The sequence below is a fragment of the Oxyura jamaicensis genome, chromosome 13, assembly GCF_011077185.1.
Source record: "Oxyura jamaicensis isolate SHBP4307 breed ruddy duck chromosome 13, BPBGC_Ojam_1.0, whole genome shotgun sequence".
Taxonomy (NCBI): domain Eukaryota; kingdom Metazoa; phylum Chordata; class Aves; order Anseriformes; family Anatidae; genus Oxyura; species Oxyura jamaicensis.
In genome coordinates this window covers 1,272,423-1,285,037 of record NC_048905.1, presented here as the reverse complement: position 1 = coordinate 1,285,037, position 12,615 = coordinate 1,272,423, and the positions used below count along the sequence as shown (strand labels likewise).

The 12,615-nt window shown below is 38.5% G+C and overlaps 1 protein-coding gene across 2 annotated transcripts in view; it reads left to right on the top strand.

Moving 5' to 3' along the window:
• Window positions 1-9,051: 9,051 nt before the first annotated feature.
• Window positions 9,052-12,615, top strand: part of GABRB2 (gamma-aminobutyric acid type A receptor subunit beta2) — a 191,207-nt gene continuing 187,643 nt past the window's right edge. For both annotated transcript variants that reach the window (XM_035338275.1, XM_035338277.1), the window contains exon 1: window positions 9,052-9,090. The gene's annotated coding sequence lies outside the window, so the exon portion shown is untranslated. The remainder of the gene's footprint in view (window positions 9,091-12,615) is intronic.

The window sequence follows — 12,615 nt, the reverse complement described above, 5'->3', positions numbered from 1 at the left end:
AGATTATAAACCCTCTTTTTTCTTCTAAGCTCGAGCCACAATTCCCTGTTCAGCCAGGCTGGTCTTCTTCCCCGCCAGCTCGTCTTTGGGCACGTGGGAACAGACCGCTCCTGCGCCATTAAGATTTCCCTCTTGAAGAGCGCCCAGCCTTCCTGGACTCCTCTGCCCTTCAGAACCGCCTCCCAAGGGACTCTACCAACCAGTGTCCTCAGCAGCACAAAGTCAGCCCTCCAAAAGTCCAATACAGTGGTTTTACTGGTCCCCCTCCTGGCCTTGCCAAGAATAGAGAACTCCACCATTTCATGGTCACTCTGCCCAAGACAGCTCCCGACAATCACATCCTCCACCAGTCCTTCTCTGTTTGTGAAGAGAAGGTCTAGCGGGGCACCACCCCTGGTAGGCTCACTAATCAGCTGCGTCAGGAAGCTATCTTCCACGCTCTCCAGAAACCTCCTAGACTGCTTTCTCTGGGCTGTGTTGTGCTTCCAGGATATGTCAGGGAACTTGAAGTCCCCCACGAGAACCAGTGCTGACGATTTCGCAACTTCTGCCAGCTGCCTGTAGAACTCCTCATCCGTCTCCTCGTCCTGGTTCGGCGGTCTGTAACAGACCCCGACCAGGACGCTAGCCTTGTTGGCCCCGCCGATCCTAACCCAAAGGGACTCGACTTTGTCATGCCCAGCCTCGAGTTCTACAACATCGAAACACTCTCTAATATAGAGAGCCACTCCACCACCCCTTCTGTGCTGCCTGTCCCTTCTGAAGAGTTTATAGCCAGTCATTGCAGCACTCCAGTCATGAGAGTGGTCCCACCACGTCTCTGTGATGGCAACCAAGTCGTAGCCTGCCTGCTGCACGATGGCTTCCAGCTCCTCCTGTTTGTTACCCATGCTGTGTGCATTGGTGTAGATGCACTTCAGCTGGGCCATTGCCTTATCCCCCGGCCTTGCTATTGTTCCCCCTGGCACAGCTCCAACAAACCTTGCTTCAGCCCCGTCCCCCTTCTTACCTAGTTTAAAGCCCTCTCAATGAGCCCTGCCAGCTCCTGGCCCAGGATCCGTTTTCCCCTAAAAGATAGGGACCCGTCTGCGGCCATCAGGCCGGATGTCGAGTAAAGTGTCCCATGGTCGAAAAACCCAAGATTTCTGTCTTGGCACCAGCCCCTAAGCCACGTGTTTAACAGGTGGGCTTTTCGTGTCCTCTCTGTACCCCTCCCTGCCACTGTAGGGATGGACGTAAACACCACCTGCACTCCCGCTCCATCCACTAACCGTCCCAGTCCCCTAAAGTCTCGTTTAATAGCCCTCAGGCTTCTCTCTTCAATGTCATCACTACCTGCCTGGACTATCAAAAGAGGATAATAGTCAGAGGGGCGAACCAGGTTGGGAAGCTTCCTGGCAACGTCCCTGACCCTGGCCCCAGGGAGGCAGCAGACTTCCCTACAGGTAGGGTCAGGCCGACAAATAGGGCCCTCTGTTCCCCTGAGGAGAGAGTCTCCCACAACAATCACCCTTCTGTCTTTCTTGGTGGAGGCAGTCCTGAGGCGTGGAGTCGACCTCCTCGCCCTAGGCATCCTCCTGGGTACACTTGCTACCTCTTCCTCACCCACCGGTCTCTCAATCTCCAGGGCCTCAAACCTGTTGTGTAAGGGCACCTGGGAAGGTGGGGCCGGAAGGGGAGGGTATCGACCTTTTTCCATTCCTCCTCAACTCCCAGATCCCCTCCCTCTGCCTGACGGCCACAGGGCAGGGGGTCCACACCCATTTGGGGTGTCTCACCCCGGTACCTCTCCTTGAGGCCCTGCAGGGAGTCGCTCCATCAGTCTATATCCCGCTCACACTCCCTGATATCCCTCAACCTCTCCACCTCCTCCTTGAGCTCCGCCACCATGCGGACCAGGTCATCCACCTGCCCACACCTCACACACACAGTTTCTCTGCCTCCCGCCGATGGTAGCAACGGGCTCAGACACTCCCTGCATCGGTGGCCTGAACCGCTGCACTTTTTAACGGGTAGTCGGTCTGGGTGTGTACCGACTTCCTGGAGAGCGCACCGTGCCTGGTGGAGACCATTATTGCGTCGCTAACAGCTGTCATTGAAATATTATACCAAAATATTTGTCTGAGCAAATACCATCTATACAGATGTTTGTTCAAACATGTGAACCTCACTAGCTCTCTGAGAGTTCTTGTTAGACCTTTCCAACTGATTTTCCCTTTTTATCTCAGCATGGCTGCATGAGTAACTCCTGCTCATTAGGAGGCCTGATCCTAATTTACTGGAATACAGTCTGGTAGTTACTACTTATTTCAAGAATACGATCAGGGTACTATTTTTCTATTTTCTTCTATTTGAACTAAAATCAAACTGAAGTTTTGATGTGTATTCATTACATATGAATTTATTAATGTTGTTCCAAAATCAGTTACAATGATATAATGATGATTTTGATCTAAAGAAAATTACATTGGTCTTAGATTGTATTCTGTGGAATTCTACAATTTAATCTTATTTCAACAATCAAGTAACATGGATGTTATATAACCAACTTAGATGTAGGTTATCTTAATGTATATTTGTTTCTTGATAACTTCAGCTATAAATCATTGGCTTCAAGGAAAAAAAAAAAATAATGTAGATCAAAATTTAGTTTAGAATTTAGGCCAGCCTTGATGTTATATTCTGTTGTATTTCAAGAGTTTGTATCAAATACTGTGACTCAGCTTAGCTGGCCCTAGCCAGATAAAAGTATGGCCGTGCATAAAACTGTTATGAACTTCATAGATTTTGCTGTTCTAAGGATGAAATACCTTTCCTGAAGGAAATAATACCTATGCCTTTAATTTTAGAGAATTACTTATCTAGTGATTCAGCAGGAGCCTTAAAATTAGGCTTTCCTTTGAAAGGATAATTATGCTGCTATTTTTCCTATGTGTATGTTACAGAGTCTTCCAATTCTCACTCATGCAAATATAGAAGAAAACAAAAGATTTAAAATGGCTGTTCAGCATTTAAAAAGCAACTATTCTTTATATAATGCCATAGTAAATGATATTCAACAGCTGAGAAATATGATGGAATAGCAACAGATTTTTGGGAACTGTGTTTTTCAGAAATTCATTAACGAAGGACAGCTCACCCCTTCTCTAATACATAGCAAAAACTGTGTTTTGAAGTCCAGTTATACTCCATACATTCTCTCACAAAATTTGTGTTACTTCACTTGATCTGACCCCTGTACAAATCAGCAATATATGAAAGGATAACACCTTTAGAATCCTTCTCTTCTCTTAGGTAATTTTATAGATTCATTTTTGTTTTTGCAGTGTTGTTTGAGTACTTTATGTTGTTTGAACTTCTGACTTGGTCAGTCAACAGCAGTATCCATGAAAATAGCTGAGCCGGAAAAATAATTTTATTTTTATGTCTTTATGCAGAAGTCTTAAAACAAAATCATAATACAAATCTGTTATGTAATCCTCATTTCTAGGAGCTATTCTGTATATGCTACAGAGATTTGAGTTTTCTCAGTCTCTGCAAAACCCACCTCATCTAAACCTGAAACTTTGTGTAATTTCTAAAATCCAGTTATGTCATGCATGAGGTGGAGTCTCAATTCTGTGATTACCTTGCTAGCAAAATTTAAATAATCTAATAAAAATAGCACTTTTAGTAAGCTCTTACAATTTTTTTTCCACTTTTTCTAAATCTTACTACCATCACTAACTTTTCCACTAAGAAGTTGGTCTTTAATTTTTTTGTTCAAGATCATGGCACAAATAAGCAATCCAATTTAATGAAACATTAAACTTACAGTTTAAATGGGATTCAATCAAATCATTAGTTGATCTACACTAGAAATATGATATGATGATGATTTAACTGGGAATCTGTTAAATTCTTTAGGAAATATTCCTTTAGGATGTACTTTGATTTTCAATGAAAATCTAAAAAAAACAGTTACGAGGATTTTAATTTATTGCTTTTCCCTAATCTTTCCAGTTATTCAGATGATGATCAGGGCATGAAACCCCTAATTTCCTGAATGATGCCAGTGATAACTGATTAGATATTTTGGAATAGACATGATAATGCATAATCTGTCATTAATACTAAAATAAAGTTGCAGGTGGTCTGGAAAAAAAATATATGACATTTTAGGTATAACTTCAATAGCTGTTGCCCAGGTGTAACTGTAGACAATGTGTGATTCAGTCCCTATAAGGACTGTTGTTTCTTTCAGCAGACTTATACTTTTATGTTTAACACATACAAATGCATTGTCTTGCATTGAAGTTATGTGATGTTCTCAGTTTCAGGATCTCAGGCTTAGGGTCTTGTTTCTTGTAACTGATAATTTTTTTGTTTTGTCAGAAAATAAGGTTTAGGTGCTGATTTTTATTATTATTACTAAGGGAAAGGATTTTTTCTTTTAAAACTGTCATGTAGTTTCAGACTAACAATTTAGCCTCTTTTTTTTTTTTTTTTTTTTAAATAAAAAATGGCATTTCCATAATGCATCATAAAGAAATTAATTACTGGAACAACATTAATTGTTTGACCTGTATGAAAATACCTCCTTTTTACAGTGTTCTCATCTCCAACAGAGTGTAGTAGAGGAATTCATTTGCAAACATATTAGCACAGTATTACAAATAATTTTCCAGGAAATGAGGTCATTAGAACTTCAGTAGTTTATGGCCTGATTTAAAACTCATTGAAGTGTTTCCCTTTTGACAGTATGGACCAACTCTAAGTATGGAAATAAATACCAAAAAATCCTATTTGCATTTACTGCAAGCAAGATTAAAGCCTTCTGCTTTGCTCCCAAACAAAACAGCTTTGTTGAATTTAAACCCCTGAGTTACAGCATAAGCAAGTAGCAATTTAAATATTGTACATAACCTTACTTATCAGTGTGATAATTAATTTTTTTATAACTCATGGATCTGCCCTCCAAATAGTGTACATAATGCTTCTACATTAAAAGAACTGAAAATGATGAGGATAAAGGAGTCTTCATCTTAAATCCGGAACACCATTGTGCATTCTGGTATCCTGAAGACTAATGGCAATATTTTGAGTGCCTGCAAGTTTCAAAAATATTTTAATGCATTTTTCTAAATGATTAAATGTGGAAATTCAAGTTCATTATCACTCATCTTTTAGATTCTGGTTGACTCATATTCACATTGAGGGCTACCAAATACTTCAACCTGAGGGAAGAAAATATTTTTTTTTCTTTACAACAATTAAAATGGCTGTACATCTGCTAACATGGGATAAGTTCCATAAACCACAGTTTATGGGAAAACCTATCCTACAGTAATTAAGTTCTAATTCTTAAATTTATCATCTTACTAAGGTTTTGTTCAAGATTCCAGTTTGATTCTCCTGATTACAAAATATCTAAAATTGATGCTTAGAAAAAGTGAGGTAACTCTTCCCCTACTGCTGTCTTCTTACTTCAGTAGTGTAGAAAAGGCTTTAACTGTGTTTGAACTTAAAAATAATGATAAAATTAAAAAGTGAATTTCCAGAACTGCAATCTAAATTCTTATAGCTTGAGCTAAATATTAATTGATGAATCAGGCTTTTCTATTAATCTACAGTCATCTATTAATCTCAGCATCTGCTGAGAGAGATCACTTAAATAGAAAAATGCTATATTAAAAATAATAATAATAAAAAAAAACTTTCTTACTAAATTGCAAACTGTTTGATAACATCATCACAGGGAAGTGATGAAAGAATATATCATTACATTTATTCCAATTGTAGTTCCTTTAGTTTCATTAAAGTATTTTGTTTTGAAAATAATGAAGAGCTCATTTAGTAATGTGTGGGCTATATATATACAATATTTAACAATATTCTGGTCCTGAAATTGAGAGATTTCAAAGGAATGTCATTTCCAGTTTGCAAGATGCTCTGTACTTCTTAGGTACTTCAGATAGTGTTTCCAAATGACCAAATTACTGCTTAACATCTCAAAGCTGGTATGATTGCTAGACAAAAAGAAAAGATCGTAACTAGATGTGCTCTCCAGCAATGCTGACAACCGAGTTGCTCCTATGTTGGCTAATTATAGAAAGACCGCGGATAGAAGTAAAATAACTTACTGTGACTAAACTAGTCCTTTTCCCCCCATGTGTCCTTATAGAGATGCTGTTAACTGACACTTAATTGACAAATGGTTGGGGGGGGGGGGCGGGGGGGGAAGGAACAGAACAAGGTGAACAGTATTTGTTAGAGCAGATTGTATTGTTTGAGGTTTGGCTTCACAGACTTAAACATTTTGGCACTTTTGATGCAAAGTGGTTCCTTCCTATATTCTAGAAGAAATGCAAGTATGGCACTGTTTTTTAGCATGAAGATTTTCCCTATAATTTGTAATTTAAACCATAACTGTATATTATGCTAAATTTAGAAGAATGAGCTGCTGTATTCTTTTGCTCAGTGGTGTTTTGACCAAACACAGGGAGCTCTGGACTGCGCTATCAGAGGCCACTATTGATCATACCTACTGTCTATCTGCCTAATCTTAATGATTAAAGTCCTGAGAGGACTGTCTGAGACTGTCTGAAACTGGTTGGTTTATTTTGGTTGTCTACAAAGAGTGATAAATAAAGGTCAGTGTTGAAAGAAACTGATTGCAAAGAATACTATTTTGTGAGTTATAGTCTGTGTTCATAGTACAAAGCACAGTATTTCTGATGTGTTTATTTTACAGAATTGGAAAAGAATTTGACCTACCCTGCATCAGAATGTATATATAAGAGCTGACATTTTCATAAGTCTATTGCTGATTGCATGGAAGCAACACACTCTATTCTAGCTAATATAATCTATTTTGGTAACAGACATTTGGGTCAATCTGTTCTCATACAAATTCTTAATAAGCACATTCTTTTTCCCCCCCTCTATGTGGTCTGAATAGATGGAGATGTAAAGCAAATGGGAGAGCTAGAAGAATTGCATCTTCATATTTCCAAGAAATGTTATTGTTTACTACTATACAGTATGAGGGCTATAAAAATAAATCTTACTTTTTATTGTATTCTATGAAGTTTCAGGGTACAATTTCAAAACTGTATTTTTCTGAGTCAAAGAATAAAAGCTGGTATTTCCACAGACAGATGGCTAAGTATGTAGTTATCCTGTCTGCATGTGCAAACAAAGGTTATTGCAGTCTCATTGCCTGCACCTTGTTTTCAAAACTTGCCCTTCATCTTATTAACAGAGCTGTTTATTAAATAATGTAGGAAGTTGATTCCAGTGTGCCACATTTCACAAGGGCTGTGGAATATAAATGAATTAGGGTTGTTCTGAAACCATTTTATCTTACAGCAAGATTTAATATTAAGCACATGTAATTAAAATTAGACCTTGATTGCCAACTTCTGATCTACTCTAATGCTTATATATTTGGTTACCTTAGAGTGCTAGCATTAAATTTTTCAATAATTGAAAAGTATTATTGCATTTGAAAATATTTAGTGACTACTGCACGGTTGTAAAATTTAATAACCTAACCAGATTGACTGAAATCATTAAAAATCATTTGAGTTGGTAGTGTATTTCAAACTCCTCAGTAATCAGCTCACCAATCTGTGAGGTTGAAGAGTCTGCCTCACAAGCTTCACCAAACAGCTTTTGTGTCATTCAGCACTTCATAAAAGCTAATTAATGCTTTCATGAAAAGATTTGCCTTCATGAACAGGGGATATTCCTCTCTAACCACAAAGCTTTGCCCTGTAAGATGATAAACAGAGAGCATAGTGAAATAATTCCAGTGACTAGGGGTCTGGGTGTGGGGTTTCTTGTTTGTTTTTGTTTTTTGTTTGAAGGCAGACTTGTAGACAAAACAGCTTTTTCCTGGTGCAGAAAATATTCCTCTGTTCTGGAGATCAAAGACTCTGTTCCTCATGAATTCATGAGAAAAAGAAATAAAAAGCAAGCCTCTGGACTGTGTTAGATTCTGGGGAATGTGGTGTATACCCACTATCTGGCTCTGTACTAAGAAACATAATTCACAATCTTTGTTAAGAAAAACATCAAAATTAGAAGTGGCATAAAGATGCCTTTCAGGAAAACCTTTCTGTACCAGAATCTGTAGCCCATTATTGGGTTCAAGACCTTTGTTCTTTATAACAACCATTGAAGATGGACCTGATATATGTATAGATGATGCTTGGTGCTATTGTCACAGAACCTGTATTTTGCTAAATCCCAATTTTAAGTCTTTGAGTAATAGCAGTCCAGCTTGGCTCTTTGAGATAAATTCCACCAAGACCACTTATTTGGAGATATCTTAATTTAAAAGGAACTAGGAACTGAAATGCTGGTGTTAGCATGAAGGCATGGCAGGGGCATCAAACAAATCAAATTTCTTTTCCCTGCACAACCTGCTCTGAATGACAAGATGGAATGGGGAAAGGGGAGAGGGCTTTTCTAATGAGTAGTTTTGACTCTTCTTTTACACTGAAGCAGTATTGATTTATACATATATATATATATTTTTCTGTAGCTGGCAAATTAAACTTCTAATGTAAATCTATGTAAAAATCTGTCTCATATTGCATGATGACAAATGTGATTCACTCCTGCTTTAATCACTAATGAGCAAGTATCAATTTAATCAACTATTCACAGGGACAAAATAGAAGGTGTCTTAATTCTTATGAGATGTTGCCCTTATTTTCAGGGGTTCTCCAGAAAGGAGGAGTCTTTATGGTGGTTCATAAGTGGCAAAGCTTCAAGATGGCATTGTAGCCCTTCTGAGTCACTGAAGACAGAAGTGCTTTATCATTGTTTTTTAATTCTGCTTTAGACTTTTTGCTACTGTTTATTGACACTACTGATGCATTTGGATAGTGCTTTATAATATATGATCCAAAGTATTGAAAAAGGTGGAAATGCGGCAGCTTTTTTTCATGCATTTCTTTCCACTGCATGCAGCCCATGTCAGTATCTTTGTTGGTTACCTTGGAAACTATCGTGTGGTAAAATTTGATTGGCTGCTTTCTCCAATTGATTACCAAAGTCGTGGGCAGTTTCAAGTGGCAGACATCTCATAGGTTGCACAAAGTAAGTAGCACTAAATGATTCACGATTTAAGATTACTTTTATTTATTATTTTGAAGTAAACCGCATGAAGCGGTATGTCTGTGATACCTTTTTAAAGTTTGATTGGAATGAGTAATGGATTGCAAAAAAAAAAAAAAAAGGTCTATTTGGATAGTATTTGCTCTCTCTCCCCCTGCCCCTCCCTCCCCCCTCTCCTCCATCCCACCCCCACCCACCCACCCAATACTTTTAACTCTTCATTTAATGCCTAGAGCCATTCCTGAGATCTTTTGTGGAGCATGGTACTAAGGGGGGGAGGGAGGGGGGGGGAGCAGGGAGAATCCCCAGACAGTCGTAAAACAAAAATATAATCTCCTGTTGTCAGAAGTAGGAGTATGTCACAAACTTTTGAGCTGCCTATGTTCCCCCCCCCCCTTTTTTTTTTAAGTCTTAAGAATGTACGTCAAAATTATTTAATAGTCTGTCCTGCTCACACTGCCACCTTCATGAATACTGATGGGCTACAAAGTGATGCATTCAATAACCTTGATTGTGCTTCGCTGACTTTTTTCTCCAATCTGTCTGCTAGAAGACTTCCCTTTTTTGCCATTTTATTGTTGGAGTTCTAATCAGCTTACGGTTTGGCCTTGAAGCCTAATAAACTCCAGATGCTTTGGCAGGCAGAGCTGCTTTTTGTTGATGTCATTCCTCGTTTTTAAGAAGGGGGCTGACATGACAAGACAGGGACTGTAAAGGATCTGCAAAAGTGGATGGGAGAACTGACTGCAGAAGAAAAAAGGCACAAAGAAGAATAAGAAAGCACAGAAGGCATTGAAAGAAGTCCTCAGAGAGGAGAGGAAAAAGGAATTAAAAGTTGCAAAGGGATTGAATCGTAAGAAAAATGGTCTAGAAAGCAGAACTTTGTATGTTCTTTTTTTTTTAATGTAACGATATATAGCATTTTCTACAGTTGGAAAGCATGATGGTTAAAATAACTTCTATTATTTATAATCATGGCTGGTGGATACTTGTCTAAATCATGGCTTAAGAATTTTCCTTGCAAGAGCATCCTGTTGCTATGTTCTTTTTTATCTTTAAAGACGAATAGGATGCAGCTCTTGAACGTCTGTCAGAATGTCTGGGCCTGACTCTTCGCTCAGATCTGTCTTTTGAAATTTGATTGTATTCAAGATGGCTGAGAACTAAATGTGGATAGAATGACTCATGTTGCCCCGAATTTGGATGACAGTCACTGAAGACTCCTGATAGTATATCATGAAAATTTTATATCAATGGTGTTTGAAACAAGCTTACTTACCCACTTGTGATGAATTTATTTAACCTGTTTTTTATGGATTCAGAATGTCTCAATTCTTTCAATATGTTAGTGTGTGCTTGGTTTACCATCTGTCTGAACTTACCAAAGAAGGCTTTATGCTTCAGTTCCTCCAGGAGCATTTCAGAGGTGACAGTAACATCAGCAAAGTCCCTGGTGCATCTAATGGAGCTCTTACAATTATGGCTTGTTTCTAGCAATTGTTTGGAACCGAGTTCTTGTGTCTGCAGATGTGCATAAGACTATTTCCCTGTTCTGCCCTCCTCCCCTTCCCTTCCTCTGGGAAGTGAGTCAGGTATTCAGGAACAAAAATCCATATTACAAGTGTCCCTTTTGGAATGAGACTACTTCAGGAGACAGGTTTGACAGGATTTACCATTTCATTGAGACCCTGGTGTTGGGACAGACATGTAGACACTACTGCAGTTTGAATAAATACTTCACACTCAATATCAGTGTAAAAAAAATCACTGTTTTCTTGCATTATGAGGTTCACCTTGCAGTACATAGTGATCCTGAAGATAGCATTATTCTTACATCAACCATTCAGTGGTACAGGAAGACTTTTTTTATCCCAACCAAAAAATGCACTGGTGATTAAGACTTTTTCAGGTTCTCTCACTTTTAAAGGGCAAACTGTATGGCATAAAGAAAAAAAATCATTATCTATATAGTTTCCCTATACTTTGCATTTGCACAGGGGTTGTCTTTAATATCTTGGGTTTATTGACCATTATTGTTCCTCAAGTCCAATATCTGATGTAAGAGTTTATATCATCTTGTAAAGAGCTAATGTCCCAGATTACTCTAGAATGCTTAAGTGGTTGTATTAGGAGACAAGAATATGAATGTACAGGGAGTAAAATCATGATACCACTTAATATACTTAGCATCTTTATTTTTTAGGTGTCACTTTCTCAGGGGTAGCTTTTTCATCCTCACTTGTATGTCTGAACAACCCCAATACTTATTTCCTAGTTGTGGACATTTCAATTCAGAAAATATATAGCTGAAGTATATCTTCATCTCTATGCTCAACCCTGATGGAAGTAATAGAAATGGAACAGGTTTTGTGGTCTCCATCTTGGTAAATTTCAAAATCTGACTGCGTAAAACCCCAGGTAAGAGTCTCTGACATCAGAGCTGACCCTACTTTTAGCAGGAGATTGGGCTGTAAGTGACCACTGAGGCCTCTCTCAGACTGAATTACTCTATCCTATGAAGCATCTCTACTTATTTCCAGATCTTGTTTCTCTAGCTGTGGCATTTAGCTATTTGTTTCCATTGTTCTGTGTCCTGTTAAAGACCTCCATAGTACTTCATGCCTCTCTCATCCTGTGAGAATATTTAAATACATCTAGGAAGCTACCTCTCAGTCTCTCACAAGACAAGCAGTTAAACAGACATTTCATTTGTCTAACCTGTGACTCATGTGCTCTATTTTACCCTGGACTGGATAGAGTGAGAATATTTGAATTTGTTACGTATTCTGAGGATGGATGCAGAATTCTTTTTATTTTCATTTCATTATTCTTATTTTCATTTATTTGTTTATTGAAAAAGGGATCTGAAGCAAACTCTTGTATTTCCAACAGGTTTGCTTACCATTTGGTCAGCCAGATGTTAAGTGAAGACAGCCAGATACAGGTTTCTGCAGGGCTGTTCCGCTCAGGTCCACTGTAGCCATATCACTCATTCTTTCGGAGCGGGAAACCCCAGGAATTCATGGACTAAATCTCCACAGCAGTCAGCTACCCTTTTCACCACGGATGGAGTATAATACTGAATTTGTACAATTTTTTTTGATGCCCTGCAAAAAATTGTTTTACATGTAGGCAATTACCTTCAAACAAATTTCTAATCATCCAAAAGAATAAAATCAAGCTTTTTTATCCAGACCATTTGTCTCTAACATCAGGTAGCTGGACATTAAACATTTTTCTGTATTTTAATTTGTCAGACTGTTACAGCAGCTTTCTGTTATTTTGCCAAGAACTGAATTTGGGCAGCTGGCCAGCTGTTACCTGATTCATCCCTTCTGGCATTTTTAGTACGGGCACAACATCGTCTCTCTTCTAATCTTCTGGATTTTCTCCAGTTTTCCATAATTTATTAGAAAATTAATGTTAGCAGACAAGAGATTTTCTTTGCCTATGCTCTTTTAGTATTCTTTGATAGATTCTGTTCCCCAGGTTTCCTGATTTTAAGAT